Source organism: Cynara cardunculus (genome assembly GCF_001531365.2).
Source record: "Cynara cardunculus var. scolymus isolate 2C chromosome LG 17, CcrdV1, whole genome shotgun sequence".
Classification (NCBI taxonomy): domain Eukaryota; kingdom Viridiplantae; phylum Streptophyta; class Magnoliopsida; order Asterales; family Asteraceae; genus Cynara; species Cynara cardunculus.
This window is the reverse complement of record NC_037544.1, coordinates 18,904,978-18,923,226: the sequence shown is the minus strand read 5'-3', so window position 1 is coordinate 18,923,226 and position 18,249 is coordinate 18,904,978.

Here is an 18,249-nt window from a genome sequence, read left to right as displayed (position 1 = left end):
GCTGCAAGAACAATGCTCGCAGCCTTTGGTCTTCTAACCCATTTTTGGGCAAAAGCAATCTCAACTACATGCTTTACTCAGAATAGAACAACTGTGGTCAAGAGACATTTGAAGACCCCTTATGAACTAATCAACCAAAGAAAACCTAGCATCAAATTCTTGCATATCTTTGGTTATAGGTGCTTCATCCTAAATGATCGTGATCATCTTGGTAAATTTTATAAGAAGGCAGATGAAGGCAAATTTCTTGGATAATCTACAAATTCCAAAGCCTACAGAGTCTTCAATATCAGAACCAAGACGATCAAGGAGAGCATCAATGTCTTGTTTGACGATAAAGAACTAATGACTTCAGAGTCCTCTAGCTATAAAGTCAAGCTTAACCATGTGACTTCCAATTCTCTATCGAAGTCAAAGGAATTGGAACTCAAGCAATTATTTGAAGACTTCTTTGGTGATGAAGACATCTCTGTGTGCGCAACTAGAGACGCCTGTGCATGTGTTCAAGGAAAGCCACAATCTTTGACTCTTCTAATACACTTACTCCCCTCAAGTAATCATGTAGATCTAGAACCAGAGCTACCCAACATTGCATCAGAGGCCAGTCCAAAGCCAGAGATAACTATCTCTGTATCTGAACCTAGTCCCTCTGTACCACAATGCGAGAGGGAGCAAGTAGAGCCATCATCACCCACAACGAGTGTAATGCCAAACATACCAATGAAACAAGATCTAACAACTCCATCATCTGTGAAACCGCCAATGACAAAATGGACCAAAGACCATCCATCACACCAAATCATTAGTGAACCTTCAAATGGTGTAAAGATAAGAGTTTCCACATCTAATGAATGTTTGTTTGTACACTTTGTAACCGTGGTAGAGCATAAGAAAGTTATGAAGCCTTACAAGACCCAAGTTGGGTTGATGTCATTCAAGAAGATCTCCAATAGTTTGAAAGAAACAAGGTATGGACTCTAGTTTCTTTATGAAAAGATAAATTTGCAATTGGCACTAAATGGGTTTTCAGAAACAAGTAGGATGAGGATGGCATTTTAATTAGAAACAAAGCTAGGCTAGTTGCAAAAGAATATTGACAAGAAGAAGGCATAGACTATGATGAGACCTTTGCCTTAGTTGCAAGACTATTTCTAGCCTTCTCTGCATATAAAGGATTGCAAGTTTATCAAATGGACATTAAGCCAACCTTCCTAATTGGTAAGCTAAAAGAGGAAGTCTATGTGCAGCAACCTTCTGGGTTTGATAGCTCAATACATCCAGAGTATGTCTATTACCTAGACAAAGCTCTGTATGGGCTCAAGCAAGCACCAAGAGCCTGGTATGAACGACTCTCATCTTTTTAACTTCAAACGGTCTCGAAAAAGGTAAAATCGATACTACATTGTTTGTTAAGAGGCATAAAGGTGAGATGCTTCTAGTCCAAATCTATTTGGACGATATTATCTTTCATTCAACAAACCAGAGACACTGTGACAAGTTCTCTGCATTGATGAAAAGTGAGTTTGAAATGAGCATGATTGGAGATTAACATTCTTCCTTGGCCTCCAAGTAAAACAAAGAGAAGATGGTATTTTCATTAATCAAGACAAATATGTCTCTGACATATTGAAGAAGTACCAACTTCACAACTCTTCCTCAATGAAGATACCAATTGCCACGAGCATTAAGCTTGACACAAATGCATCTAGAAAATCGGTGGATGTTAAGACTTATCGTGGAATAAGAGGGTCACTATTGTATCTCATGGCTAGTAGACCAGACATAATGTTTTCCACATGTCTGTGCACTAGATATCAAGCAAATCCTAAGGAATCTCACCTCCTGCTGTGAAAATAATCTTTCAATACCTCAAAGGGGCTCAATTCTTGGGTCTTTTGTATCCTAAGCATTATGGCTTAGATTTATTTGCATATATAGATTCTGATCATGTAGGTTGTAAGCTCGATTAAAAGAGCACATCTGGATGTTGTCAACTACTTGGCAACAAGTTGGTGAGTTTGATAATCAAGAAACTGTACTGCGTGTCAACATTCACTGTAAAGACAGAGTATATAGCCGCTACAAGCTGTTTCTCTCATGTGATGTGGATGAAGACTCAACTCAAAAATTATGGAATTGAGTTTGACAAGATCCCAATTTTGTGTCATTCAGAAAGCGCAATAACCATCACAACTGCTGTACAACACTCCAAAACAAAGCATATCGATGTTCCATACCACTTCATCAAGGACCATGTGGAGAAAGGTACGTTTTAAAATGTTATTTGTTAACACAAATCACCAACTTGTAGACATATTCACTCAGGCTCTTGGTGAAAAAAGATTCAACTTCTTGGTCAGCAAGTTGGGTATGCTCAATTTACGATGATAAGTCAGAGCCTCTATATGTACCATACAGAGTTTTTGTACTCGCGTTGAGCATAAATTTGTTTATTTTTCTAAGTTCATGAAATAGAGCCTCTACATGTACTATGCAGAGTCTCTTGGTTCAATTGTGTCTAATTACTAAGACCATGAGACAGAGCCTCTGCATGTACTATGCAGAGCCTCTTGGTTCAATCTTGAATAGTTTCAAAGTCCATGAGACAGTGCCTCTTGGTTCAAATTTTGTCTACTTACCAAGTCCATGAGACAGAGCCTCCGCATGTACTATACATAGCCTCTTGGTTCAAGTTTGAATATGTTAGACCCCATCATTCTTATTTGTAAAAGTAATGAAAAACATACAAGTGTGAAAGAGCAAAAGGCCGATGGAAGACTTGCAAGGAAAAATCCTAAGTGTCCTATATAACCAGAGATGCGATGAAGGTCTATAGGTGCGATGAACAACGCATCTCAATATCCCCTCTGGTTACCAACACTTGAAGTATTCCACAACTGTTCAACCAGAGATACTCATTCAAGAAGACCCAAAGACTCATGGTTGAACACGCCTCTTTGAAGACAGCTGGAGACGGTAAGTCGATAGCTGGATTCTCATTACCTTGTTTAGTTTAATTTTGTTTCTTTATTTCTAAGATTGCTTTCTTTCCATAAGAGATTTGCGATATATCTTCCATAGATAGCAATCTTCATATTTAGATTACTAGTATAAATTGGTCTTATTATTCTTGTAATCGTTTATGCTTTCCATCCAATCAATTCAATAATAGTGAATCATTTGGCACTCAAATATTATCTTGAATATCCTTGTGTTCTTCACTAATTGCCATCCACATAATATATTTAGGTTATTTATAACTTGAATATTCATGTTATTGAGAGATCTGGGATCAACAATTGGTATCAGGGCCAATTGATTATTTTTCAATCAAAAACGATCAAATCAAAATCTCTCAATTTTCATCCATTAAAATTCATACTCTTCTTCTCCAAAAAGCGTGTTCTTCTATTTCTAAATTTTTCATGGCCAACTAGAATTCTGCATATAGTGTGGGTTCCCTCACTAAACCTCCAACTCTTCAACTGCAAAAGTTGATGCCTACAACATGGCAAAAGATGAAAAGAACTAGGATGAAGATGACTTGGAACGTGTAGAGGCAGATAGGAAGGCAAAAAGGCTGATCATCATGGCCATTCCAAACGACATCTTTCAATCTCTCAATGCTTGTACAACAGCAAAGAAGATATGGGATGAACTTGCAAGTCAACTGGAAGGTGGTGCAAAGATCAAGAAGAACCGTAGGGCGCAATGCCTCAATGAATACACAAACTTCAAGGCATTGCCTGATGAATCCATTCAAAAGACCTATGATCGTTTTAACACATTAATTAATCAATGTCCCAGAAATGATATCGCCAGGACCAAAGAAGAAAATAACGTTCTATTCCTCAAAACTCTCGACGATGAGTGGACTCAACTGTTGATGTCCCTCCAAGCAAATCAGGACTTAGACAGTTGGTCGCTTCATGACGTCTATGGAACTCTTGCTGCTTAAAAGAAGGATATATTGAAGAGAAAAGTGTCCATCAGTAGACTCCTCGCCCTTGCTGCAGAAGAGAAGGAAGTTACAAGGAGTTCTACTAGAGAACACAAAAAGAAAAGCAAGAAGGCACTAGTAGTGGAGTCAGAATCTGAAGAAGAAGCATCTGATTCTGATGATGATCTCAAAGCTTTTGCCAAGTCTCTGTTCTTGATAACTAAACAATTCCAGAAGAAGTTCGTGAAGAAGCCCTATGAAAGAAGAGACTCCGAAAGGGAGAAGTACCAGCCTTCCTATGATCAGAAGCCGATGAAGTTTCATCAAAAGGAGGAAATAAGAGAAGACATAGAGGAAAGAAGAGAGGACAGAAGAGAAAGAGACAGAAGGAAAGGTGGTCTTCACTGCTACAGATGTGGGAAGATAGGCTACTTTTTAAAAGAATGTAGAGGACGACTAGTAAAGGATGCTGACTACTACAAGAACAAATACAAGTACAATCCTAAGGAGTGAAGCCTGATGGCTGAGAAAGAGAACATGGTGTCTGATTCTTCGTCTGATGAAGAAGACAAGGCACTCATATGCCTCATGTCCATGTCCAATGCATAATCTGCCTCTGACTCTGATGACCAGGTATGTGACCCTTCCATCCATGAACCAACTCTGCTCCATCAGAGCTAGAGTTAAGGGTCATGAAACTTTCTGAAGATTTTCTCAAACTTAAAGAAATACTAAACTTTGAAAAATCTGAAAGATTAAAAGCTGAAAAAGTAGTCAGTTTCTACAAAAGAGAGACTGATCTTCTCTCTAAAGAAAAGGCCGAATTAGTCAAGGAAAAAACTCGCATTGCATCGCTTAAAAAATCAGAGGAAGAAAAACTTCTGGATCTAAACAAGAGAATAACCAAAGATTTAGAAAAGAAGGTAAAAGACTTGAAAAAATTTGAGGCAGAAAGACTAAATTCAGTGGCTCTTACAGATTTTTTTCCAAAACGAAAGGGAGATTCTTCATCAGAAGCTTCAAACCAATGAACTCTTGATGAAGAAATATAAAGATTCCCAAGATGTGTATGAAAAACTTAACAGACAAAAGGATTACCAAGGAATTGGATTCAATGATCTTGACTCTTTCATCGAAACCAAGAAATCCACCCTTGAATCCACTTTTAAACTTGGATGTGTTCAAAAACCCGACTTTTACCCAAAACCCAAAGCAAACTTTAAAAGGGTTAAAGTCGTTGGAAAAAACCGTCCTCTTGAGGCAAGACTTTGAGAATGTGGTTTATGAGAGTTGGACAAGTAAGAATTCTGATGAAAAGGATGATGCCTCCAAACCAAAGTCCGATGGAAACCTTATGGTTAAACCAGAGCCTCTGGTTATCAATCCCATAAGTTCATCAGCAAGTGCTATCGATGGGACATAAACTCTTAGTAAGGAACCATCATCTAATGGATCGATGAACAATTCAAGTAACAATGGAAGTTCATCTAAGAAATCAGAAGCGATGGAACTCCCAACAGACAATTCTGAACCATCAACCTTAGAAGCCATTGCTCCCAAAAACATCCATGAAAATTTTGATTTCGAAAAATCTGCAAGAGACTTTGAAATGTCCAAATTCATACAATTCTGATCATGATCTTCAAGAATTAGAAATAAGATGAAGTTTAGAGAGGAATTATCACCAAATCTCTTGTGTATTGCTTGAGAGAGAATTACAGCTCTACTATGAAAATTGTAGAATTGATAATGACAATTACAAAGCTAAATACTATTTATACTAGGAAAGCGTTAAACTAACTATTACAATGCATGTAAAATGGAGAACTTGAATACAACAATAACGTGCATACTTGAACCCAACATTCTCCCCCTTTGGATTCAAGTTCGAACTCTCGTAAATTTTGTCTTTTTGAGTCCGAGAAGTTTCTCCAGCCTTCTTAGAGCATTCCGGTATTGAATCTTCTCCTCGAGCAGATTTAGGGCATTGATCAACAAATATTAATCTTTTGAGCTCATCCTCTCAGACTCCTTAGCTTTGTCATTGTTTACTCTCTTCAAGTCAGGTGCCCGTCTCAACAATCTTATTGTACCATCAGAATACTTGTTTAGGTCACTGAATCTCATGAACTTCTTTACTTGATGCTCAGCAAAGTATATAACTTCGAACTCTGGTTGTTCAAGAATCATGTAAACTGGATAGGCATCAATGTCTTCTAAATCTTGATCAGGTCTCTTCAGATTGATGATTCTTTGATTATCTTCAAGACCCATCTGAACATCAATAACCATAGCCACCTTAACATGACTCCACATAAATCTTTTAATTGCACCGAGAGTAACAAGAGCTCCATCTTCCTGTTAGTCATGATTCGGATTTCATAATACATATACTCCAAGTCTTCAAAATATAAGTTTCAGAAATCAGCTTCACTAAATCTCCAGACTTTCCCATCTTGTCGTGTCACAATGAAGACCGGATACCAGACTCTGAGAAGTCTTTGAGCACCTATCTGTTTGATTGACACAACTTGATGTTTGGTCCATACTTCACTGACAGGTAGACGCTTGTATTTCAGAAAGTGCTTGTACTCCAAGCGATAATCTTTGGTTTCCCGGTGGATACCAAGAATTTTATCACCACTCAGAGCTTTACGATGTCGGAAGAAGATGCCAAAGTAGATGTCTTCAAGATACGGCTCTCGGATCCTAGCCCTGTCATACCCTGGAATATTGGCTCACATAATGAATGACACATAATTCCTCATAAAAATCTCTGTTGGATCAAAAGGCTCTCTAGGAGCGGGAATATTAGATGCACCAGTACAACTGCAGTGGAGGATTCTGGCAATGTCTGACGATCACCCTGAAACAGGAATACTAGGTCTTCCTCATTGATGTCAGCTTCAAAGTCAAAGTATAACCCGGATGACTCGTCAATATTCTTAATATTTTCTCCAAAATCTTGTTCTCCACCCAGTACAGTAGCAAACACGTCATTGAACCCAACATTGGCCGACAAGTCCAGTAGCAACCTTGTTCCTACTGTGGAGTCCGTCGACTTATCAACCATTGGCTCGATCGTTGGACTTGTCTCCATCTCTTCCTCATCTTCTACAACAATTGCCTCGATGATTCTTTCCCTTGTAGATTCTAGGGCAGAACCTTCAACATTCACATCTTGAGCAGCTGGCTCACTTTCAACCCTTGGAGCTTGAGCAGACGTCTCAGCCACCCTCTATCTTTTCCTCTCCCCCTCATGATGATCTGGATCTTCCGGGTCATCGTGCCTTCTTTTGAGTGTGGTGGCCTGAGCTTTACACGTCTCTTCTAGAATAGATACCGTTCAAAGAGAGCATCCATTGAGCTTTTAAGAACTTGGGTATTTGATGTAACTTACTAACTTTGGTGAAGCTAGAAGCAACCACATCTTGAAAAGACAAAAATTCTGACGCTCGAACAGGAGGGTTTTCATCAATCTGTTGTCTCAAGAGCCCAACCAAATCTGTATCTTCTGCATCGGGATTTTGGGATGCCATCAACTTAGCATAAAGCAGCGATTTGAGTTCGTCTACAGATTGCTCTTGTACCCTCGGAGGCTCAGGTACAAGCGATGGTGATGGCGCAGATGGTTGCTCTTCTTCAACTTGCTCTTTCCCTTTCAATAGTCTTTTAAGACTAGCAATCTGTGCATCCATGTTGTCTTGAACAGCTTTTAGGGCGCTATCCAGATATTCCCTTGACACAAAGTCTGGTAAACTAACACCTGGATCACTTAGATTACCAGTTGAAACAACAGTTGAGTAAACTGTTGTGCCTACGTTCAGTGTTAGCACAGTGATAGCACTGGTAGGACTTCCGACCGGTCCTAGTGGGAGGTCAAATGACACCACTCTGGTCATTTCAGCTAGTTCACTAAGAACTGCAATTGGAGCAACAGATGCTGGAGACTCATATGTACCTTTGTGTATCGACTCTAGACTCGAGGTGCACAGAATTGAAGTCGTAGGCTGAGGCAGCGGCCTACTTGTTTCAATAACTACATTCTCCAAGTGAGAAGTAGATAACCTATGTGCTAAATCCCCGTGTTGAAGTGAAACAACTAGTTGTTGAGAACCAGTTGAGTGGTTAGGTTGGGTGTGCAAATGCATAACTAGGCTAGCTATGTCTTGTTCAATACCAACATTTAACGAATGAATGTCGATAGTAGATGTGGGTGCCCGACTATGTGTATCCGCTAGGAAAGGAGCTTGATTTTGATCTTGTGCTCCACTCTCACACTCACCATGTTTTTCTACTTCCCTTTCACTCAACCTCTCATCATTTTCGACTTCATCTTCCTCATCTCCTTCTCCTATTGAAACACCTTGTAAATTACGATCATATTCGTCATATGTAGCTCCATATTCATCAACATCGAACGATAATGAACGCAGACTTGGACAAGTTTGTGGAGCATCAAATTCTGGAAAGATTTCATTTAAATCATCAACCACTGCTCCTATTTGAATATTCTGTGAAGGAATCGGTTGAGCATGGTTGTCAGCATCATCATCATCATCATTACCATTATCGTCATTGTCACCCAGAGCTGCCTGATTATCGGATTCAGTATCTTCCGAACTTGATGAAGTTGTGGAAGTACTATCAGATGAAGTACTGTGCTGATCAGAGGCTCCCCGCTCCTGTTCACCCCTCTCTATTACATTTTCCCTCATCACACTGCGCTGTTCAGGTAACCCGTGTTCCTGAACTCTCTCTTCTACAACTAACACCTTTCTCTCAGCTGAGGCATGGGGTGATCCCGAGGTAAGTTCAACTGGTTCTGGCTGAACTATAGGATCTATAACTCTCCTATAATCTATCACACATTGAGCCCTCTGATCAACATAGGCAAAAAGCTCTGGTGGAATCTCCATGATAGAATCCAAGTCTTCAACTTCTGTATGCTGCCGAATTCTAGACATGACAAACGTCGGCCCCATTTCACTATAAGCTCTGGGCGGGATATCTTCATTGGAGTTCATCATTGCCTTTATGAATAATTGTAGAAATCTCTGAAAAGGCACAAATTTTCTGGCTTTCGAAGGAAATCTCTTTGCATTGACGAGATCCACTAGTTCATTCCATATAACGAGGGCATAGTCATAGTTGCGTGAAAAGACTATCCCATGAAAGAATTTTAAGAATGAACTGCCGCATGTGTCAATTCCCGCAGTCTTGGAAGTTAGACATCTGTTCAGGATTGAGAAAAACAAATGCCAGATCGATGGAAGCTAACGTCGTTTGAATTAAGATGGGTTAGTCAACTCTTGCGAGTATCTTAACCGTTTGATGTCACGACATAGTTGATCATCTGTAACGAACATCTCAAATCCTATAGAGGAAGACGTAGAATCCTTCTTAATTTTTTTAATGTCAGACGGCTGACATATTCATCCACAGCTCCTTCGAAATAAAAGGTGTCACCGTCTTTAGCCAGTGTTAGGGTACTCCAGAATTGTTGTAAGTACACCATCGGAACTGGTGTGTGAGAAGAAAGGAAGTAGGCAATGGGGTGTCCTATCAGGATTTCTGGTATGATCCGATATTCGGCTGGCATATCAAAACTGAAGGAATGGTTATTTGGTTTTATTTCTAAGTATTGGCACTGTGGGAATAGTGTTTCAGAAGGTATGCGCTCATTTATGGGTTGAGGAGGGTTTTGGATATTGTCAGATCTGACAGAGAAAATATGAGATTCCTCGTCAGACTGATGTCGTATGTCCTCCATTTACCTGTAAAATATCTGAAATTATTAGAACCCATATTATTCATACAATGCAAATACTCAAAGTAAAAAAAAATTAATACTACAAAAAATATTGTAAACAAAAGAAAATTGAACTAAAAAAATACTAAGAAACAAATTTATTCAAAAAAAATTCCAAACTAACACTAACAAAAAAAATTTAACTAAAAAAAATTCTAAACAAAAAATTAAAACAAAAAAAAAGTAAATAAAAAATCTAACACACTAAAAAAAATTAAAAGAAATGAATTAAAAAAAAATTAAAACCAAAAATAAAATAAAATGTCAACCGGATTAGAGATCCGGTCAACTAAGGAATAAAAAAAAATTCTAAGTCTAAACCCATAAACCGGACAACATCAACCGGATTAAGATTGATCGGATTGATCTCCGATCACCTTCTCCGGTGTAAAATCCGGTCAAAACCAAAAACTCTAAAAGCGACGAAAAATCAAACTCTAAACTAATCTTAACCTAAATCGGTCAAAAAGAAACAACGATTAACAAGTAAACTTGTTTTATTCGAATCGATTTATTATGATTAACCTCTTCTTAGTTATCAAACAGTTTATGGTACGAATCAGATTCAAAAATATTAGATTCAAGATTAATGGTTTATAAGGTTCCAAACAGTCAACATATGTCCAAATAATCGCATAGTCAGGTAGAGATATTCAAGAAGATCAATCAAATGTAAACCTTATGATTAGAAATGGTAAGAAACAAATTGAAGTTCGAAGTCTTTGAGCGATTCAACAGGAAGATCGACCGGAGACGATGATGAATAGTGAATGAGAGTGAAAGTAAAAAATGAAAAGTAAAAATGACTCGATTATTTATAGTCAAAGTCAAAACTCGTTCAAAATTCTAAACCGTTCAAGGCTTATCCGGATTAGAATAAATCGATCAAGAGGTGTCCGATTTATAGAATATGAAATAACTAAGTGTTAATCCGGACAATAAATCGCTAAAGGCATAGACGATTTAGAAGAACACCGGTCAAGACTTATCCGGTTAAATAATAAACCGCTCAAGAGTCAATCAATTCAGAGATAAATCGCTCAACAAAGAACACTAAATCGCTCAACAAAGAACACTAAATCGCTCAACAAAAAACACTAAATCGCTCAACAAGGAACAGTAAATCGCTCAAGTGAAGGACTAAATCGCTCAAGAAATGAACGATTTAAGGACTTGAAAAACACGAGACAAGCGATTTAGGAATCCGATCAAAACAACTAAGCGATTTACAAATCCGCTCAATCCTTTGTAAAACATATCTAACCTTATCCGGATAAGAGTTTATCATATAGCCTTTTGTCCGGATTTGTCTAAATTGAACAAGTGTTGTCCGGATTTGCAATAAATTGGACAAGTGTTGTCCGGATTAGACTAAATCGGCCAAACACTTATATTTTTAAACTCTACATCTTTAAAAAATTAGATAATGTTTTAAATACCTGTAAGGAAAATATAAACTGTTAATTCAAAACAGATAAAATCACTCCCCCTCAAAATATGATTAGATAATAAAAAACAGATAAAAATCCACACTCCCCCTCAAATATAGATTTCCACGATCAAGAAATTTAAAATCAAATAAGAAAAAATTGAAACACTGATTTGTATTTAAAAATACAGATATTTGACCAAATGAATTTGAATTAAATACAACAAGATAGATTGAACTGTTTTTAATAAAAATTCAAAATTTCAAATTTAACATACCTAACTTAGATACAAGAATGCTAAAGCGTTTTTCATCTATAGCTTTCGTAAATAAGTCAGCTAATTGAAATTATGTATTTACAAAATACAGTTCAATGGTTCCTTTTTCTACATGATCTTTAATAAAATGGTACTGGATATCTATATGTTTGGTTTTTTGTGTGTTGAACAGGATTACAAGAAATAACTATAGCACTTTTGGAATCACAATAAATGAGAATTTTATTAAAATAGAACCCATAGTCTCTGAGCTGTGTCTGCATCCATAAAACTTGAGAACAACAGCTTGCAGCAGCTACATATTCTGCTTTGGCAGTTGAAATGGATACGCAGTTCTGTTTCTTTGATGCCCAGCTGACTAACTTGTTTCCCAAAAACTGTAGATGTCCTGATGTACTTTTTATGTCCAACATACAGCCTGCATAGTCTGCATCTGAGTAAGCTGTCAGTTCAAAACTAGTACCCTTGGGATACCAGAGTCCAAGATTAGCAGTCCCTTTGAGATAACGAAAATGCGTTTAATAGCACTTAGATGGGACTCCTTTGGATTAGACTGATATCTAGCACAAAGATGTGTTGAAAACATAATATCAGGTCTACAAGACGTCAAATACATTAAAGAACCTATCATGCCTCGATATGTTTTTTGATCTACAGCTTTTCCAGACGGATCAGCATGTATTTTCGTTCCATGAGCCGTAGGTGTTTTGATAGATGAACAATATTCCATATTAAATTTCTTCAGGATATTTAAAATATATTTTGTTTGACAAATAAAGATATCCGAAGATAATTGTTTTACTTGAAGACCTAAAAAGAAGTTCATCTCACCCATCATGCTTATTTAAAACACGAAACCATTAAGGCATAACAGTTTTTTCAGTATTTTGGGTTTGTAGATCCAAATATTATGTCGTCTACATAAATTTGTATCAAAATAATATCAGACTTTTCCTTTTTAATGAAAAGAGTTGTGTCAATATTACCTTCGAGAAGCCTCACTTTACCAGAGATTCTAATAATATGACATACCAGGCTCTCGGAGATTGTTTAAGACCATAAAGAGCTTGGTCAAGGATGTAGACATGATCCGGCTTTGACTGATCAACAAAACCCTCCGGTTGTGCAACGTATACTTCCTCCATGAGAAGACCATACAAAAATGCTGTCTTAATGTCCATCTGGTACAGTGTGAAGTTCTTGTGTGCCGCGTACGCCAAAAACATCCGTATTGCTTCAATCCTTGCAACCGGGGCAAAAGTTTCATCGTAGTCAACACCTTCTTGTTGATTGTATCCTTTAGCAACAAGACGAGCCTTATTTCTGACCACAACACCGTTTTTGTCCTTTTTATTTTTAACACCCATTTTGTACCGATAATCGTCTTCTTGTTGGGACATGGTACCAATCTCCAGATTTTGAGTGCTTCAAACTGGTTCAACTCCTCTTGCATTGCGAGTATCCAATCCGGATCAGCTAAGGCTTCGGATACCTTAGTCGGTTCAATATTAATCAAGAACGTGAATTATAAACACTCATTAGTTGTCGCAGACCGTGTACGAATGGGTGCTGATGGATCACCAATAACTTGATGTATTGGGTGATTTCTGGTCCACTTCTCGCTATGAGGTAGGGGAATATAGGAGCTTTGATCTGAGTTTTGATCAGTGTAAGTACTTGGGGAGTTTATAGGAACAAGTTCAGGTGATGGTTCAATATTTGGAACTGGAATAGATTGAATATCTGGTTGAGGAAGGATATTTTCGTCTTGTTCGACCGATACCTCTTGCTCTTCAGAATTTTCACCCTCTTCACACTGAACTGGATTGTTAGGATTTTCCATCTCTATTTCTTCATCCACTAATTCCGTTTCTTCTTCTGTTTCAGTTACTGGTACATCGGGAGATGGACCAAATAACTGTTTTTCACTTTGAATATCCCTGGACAAATCATTAGACTGATTAGACTTATTTTCAAAATATTCTTCATAAAAGTTCTCAAATAATGAATCTAAATTAGCTTTAGTAGAATTAGAAGATTCGGGTTGATCAGCTTTTCGCTTAGTATTAATTATCAGTCCGGGTCCTCAACTGAATTGTTTAGAAGCCACATCAATGACTTCATCAAAGGATATGTTCTCGCTCTCATTGATGATTTTGGTTCTTTTATTGTAGACCATATACGCAGCAGATTTCTTAGAATAGCCAACAAAGACCGCTTCATCAACTTTAGCAGCGAACTTCCCTCTGTCTTCTTTATCATTTAAAATAAAGCACCTACAACCAAAAACTCGAAAGAATTTGGTATTAGGTATTCTTTTTTTTATTATTTCATACGGAGTTTTACCAAACCTTTTGTGAACAAGTGAGTGGTTCTGGGTAAAACAAACAGTCACCACTGCTTCAGCCCATAAAAATAATGGAAGTTTTGAACAGGTAAGTAATGTCCGTGTCGCTTCCACCAATGTTCTGTTCTTTCGTTCAACGACACCATTCTGTTGCGGTGTCCGTGCTGTCGAAAATGTATGTGTAATACCGATGGATTCGAGGAATGAGCCGAGTATGCTGTTCTTGAATTCAATTCCGTTGTCAGTTCTGATTTTCTGAACTAGTAGTTGCAGATTGTTTTGGACTATCTTCAAGAATGAAATTATTGTTTCGGCCGCTTCATCCTTTGTCCGCAGAAAATGAACCCAGGTATATCTGGAATAGTCATCGACTATGACCAACACATACTTCTTACCATTTATGCTTTGGACTCGCATAGGACCATAGAGATCCATATGGAGTAAGCGTAGAGGACGTTCGGTGTTGAACTTTGTCTTCAGCTTATGTGAAGCTTTCTTCAATTTGCTCATCTCACACGCGGTGTATACATAATCTTTATGAAAATTTAGGTCTGGGATGCCTTTAACCAAGTTGTCACATACCAACTTGTTAAGATACTTGAAATTTAAATGTGAAAGTCACCGATGTCGTAGCAGATTCTGCTTCAAGGATGCCTTGGATATCAAGCAGACATCAATATCTACTTGTGTATTGGATAAGTCAATCGTGTAAAGATTTGATCTTCTGATTCCAGCTAAGAGCTCCTTACTATTAGTAGTTCGAATGCTGCACTGGTTAGCTTTAAAACACACTTCTAAATTCTTATCACAAAATTGACCTATACTAAATAGATTATGTCCAAGTCCTTCGACAAACAACACTTTCTTAATCATTAAGTTCTCAGAAAGTACGTCATCGTATCCAAGGATAGGCGCGTATTGATCGTTTCCAAATCATACCGTACCTCCAAAAGATTCAACATAGTTATATAATAATTCTTTTCTACCAGTCATGTGATTAGAACATCCGGAGTCTAAGAACCACACATGCCGGTTAACCTGCAAAAGTGAATCAATTAGGTTTTGGTACCCTGTTATAACTAGGATTTAGACAACCTGGGTTGAGGTAATTTATACGTGTTTATTATGTGGATTATGTGAAATATGCATATCTAAGTAGAAATGCATGAACTATATATGTGAAATGTGAATATGTTATTGTGCATGCCTATATGTGAAAAGATGGCATAATATGTATGTAATTTATACATATATGCAGGTGGTATGAAGCATACATGAGGTGATGCCTATAAGTGATAAGATATTCTGGTGGAAACATTATTATAATATTTAAAAAACTTATACCTTCATGGTTAAGAAATCATGGATTTTATAATGAAAAACCAACCACCCAAGGTTATTTCTATTGGATAAAGCTTTCACCGCCTATGAATTTTATAATTAAAATAATCTTCACCGCCATGGTGGGAGTATTTAAAGAAATAAAAAGATAAGATTCTATCTTATTGTTTCATTTGAAGAAAAATCTGTTAAAAGAGAAAGAGAGTATTGTGGCGGTGAAAAGTGTTCTTAAACAAATCTTTTGTTCAAAGCTGTTTGAAGAGCTTGTGATTTGCTGTGTGTTTTAAAACTGCAGAAACTGTGATTGTTAAGGTGAGTTTTAAAATAGATAAAAATAACAAGGAATAGAATTTGATTAGTTGGTATTAAAAATACTGTTGATTATACACTGTGAGTTTTGATGACTAAAACCTTTTTATATATTGTTACATAAACAGCTGGGTTTTGATGTTGGTTTGAAGAAAAGATGGTAAAAACTATTTTGATAGTTTAAAGGTGTTATTGTTATATATTTGAGTAATAAAAACTGTTTTGGGAAAGATAAATAAGGGATTGCTTCTTTAAAACAGTTTTGGAAATGATATCCTGTTTTGAAGATTTTTAAACGGACATGATGTTTTTGGAAATCATTGAAAGAATAGATTGTTCTTGAGTTTGAAAGGTTTTAATGATAAAACTGTTGGTTGAAGACTATAGAGAATATTCTTTTGAGACGATTGTGATTTTGATCTGTCTTTATTTGGATTTAATCTATAGATTTTATGGATAAAACTATGAATGAGGATTCGATAAGATGGTTGTGACTGCGGTCCTTCATTCGAACTAGTTCATAGATTTTGAAGAAGAAATAAGGGTGGCATATCAAAGAGAGGTGTCTTTTGGAATAAGGGTGGCTTATTAAGGAGAGGTGTCTTTTGGATATAAGGTTGGCAATTGTGTGTGAATATTATAGCTCTTAATATTATGTCTTTTAAGACTACAATAGATTTGAGTCTTACTTCTTTGTGATTTGAGAACTCAAAGATATTGTTCTTATTATAAATAATAGTATTGATGTTATTGAGAAGGGGAAAACTTGGCCTATGGCCATTGATAATGGTTAAAAGTGTTTTGGAACAGAATGGTCATTTTTATGAGGAATCAGAGGGGCTCTGGTTGTTCCTTGTAAGGAACTAGAGGGGCTCTGGTTGGTCCTCATTATTGGACCAGAGGATTCTGGTTATTGATTTAGGGAATGAGCAAGTTTTTACTAAATGTACTAATTGGAACAAAGGCTTTGTATCTATGGATAAGAGCTTGTATGTGAAAATCATATTTTTAGAAGTTTTAAGAAAAGGATTTTATACTTAGAATCTTTTTATGAAAAACAGACCAGAGAGGCTCTGGTTGGCTTACACGTTGAACCAGAAGCTCTGGTTAGTACAACCAGAGGCTCTGGTCGAGGAACCAGAAGCTCTGGAAGAGAGACCAGAGGGGCTCTGGTCGAGGAACCAGAAGCTCTGAAAGACAGACCAGAGGGGCTCTGATCCTGGTTATTGAAATATATTCTAAGTGTGGTTTGGAACCAGAGGCTCGATGGACCAAAATAGTATGATTTTTAGTTTTGCTACGTAAGATGAATTATTTGAAATAAATGTTTTGGTGACCTTCACCCTGCATTACATAAAAGGGAACCTCCTTAGACATTCATGTCTAACCCTCATTTCGTGTTTTCAAAATATGTGTGCAGGTAATGATAATAAGGGAAAGAGCATTATGTGAATTACTTTCCTATGTGCTTAGCTGTTTTGGAAGCATAGATGCTAGGATGCAAGAACATGTACTTTTGAAATTTTTGGGTTGCGTATTTTACATTATAGACTCTTGTATCAAGGACCTATGTGGGGGAAAATATGTATTCTATATATGAAATATGTGTTATATGCAATGTATGGATTTAGGGGTGTTACAGAGTTGGTATCAGAGCCTGAGTTTAAGGAATTTAGGTAATCACATGCATGATACCTAGACTTAAACTATTTCATTGCATATTAGGGTCGCAGACATAGTTAGCACCTTTGGAATAAATATAATAAGTTAAGAGATCAGTGTGTAAGGTATTTCCGGATTACATCTGGCCAATGTAATTTTGAATCTATAGGTACATAACTGAACTTGGACACTTTATTATATTTTGGGAATGTGAAAAATGTGTGTTTTAACTTTGTTATCTACAGATGGCTAGTAGATCAAGAAGGTCTGAAAGAATCACCCACCCCAATGAAGAAGAATCCCCTGTTGCTCCTATTGGCACCTCTGAGGGCAGAAGCAGAGGAAGAGGTAGAGGCAGAGGTTGGGGGCAGACCAGAGGTAGGGGGCAGACCAGAGGTAGGGGCAGACCAGAGGTAGAATAAGCTAGCCAAAAATTAATATGAATCAAGCAAAATCAAACTCTGAAAATATGAATCAAGAACAGATGTCTCACCCATAATATGTAATAAGAGACATATTAGCTGATGAAATAGGAAAGCTAAGGGAAACCTTGACTTCTATTTTGAGGAATCCTGCCAGAATAGAGACAGGCAGAATTGAAGTTACTCCATCAATCCCAATTATCAATAACAAGGAAGGAGATATAACGATGTTTCTAACTTGTAAACCACCAACCTTCTCGGGAGAAAGAGATCCAATTAAAGCTATGTGTTGGGTCAAAGAGATGGAGTCTGTATTCAATACCATCCGATATGCAGAAACAGATAAAGTCAGATTTGCAGTCTCTGTGTTAAAATGAAATGCATTATTTTGGTGGGAAGTAGAATCCTTAGCCAGAACAGATATTTTGCAAATTATGACATGGCTAGAGTTTGTCAACAGATTCAAGGAGCAATTTTGCCCAAAAGCTGCCATTAGACAAATGGGAGAAGACTTTCTAAAATTGGAACAAGGAAACAGAACTGTAAGGGAATATACAGAGAAATTCATTGAATATTCAAGATTTGCAGAACATTATATTTCCTCGGAATCTTGAAAAGTGGAAAGGTGTATTTGGGGATTGAAACCATCAATCCAAGAATTTGTAATAGCCATGAATCCGACTACATTTTCATTGACCGTTGATGCAGC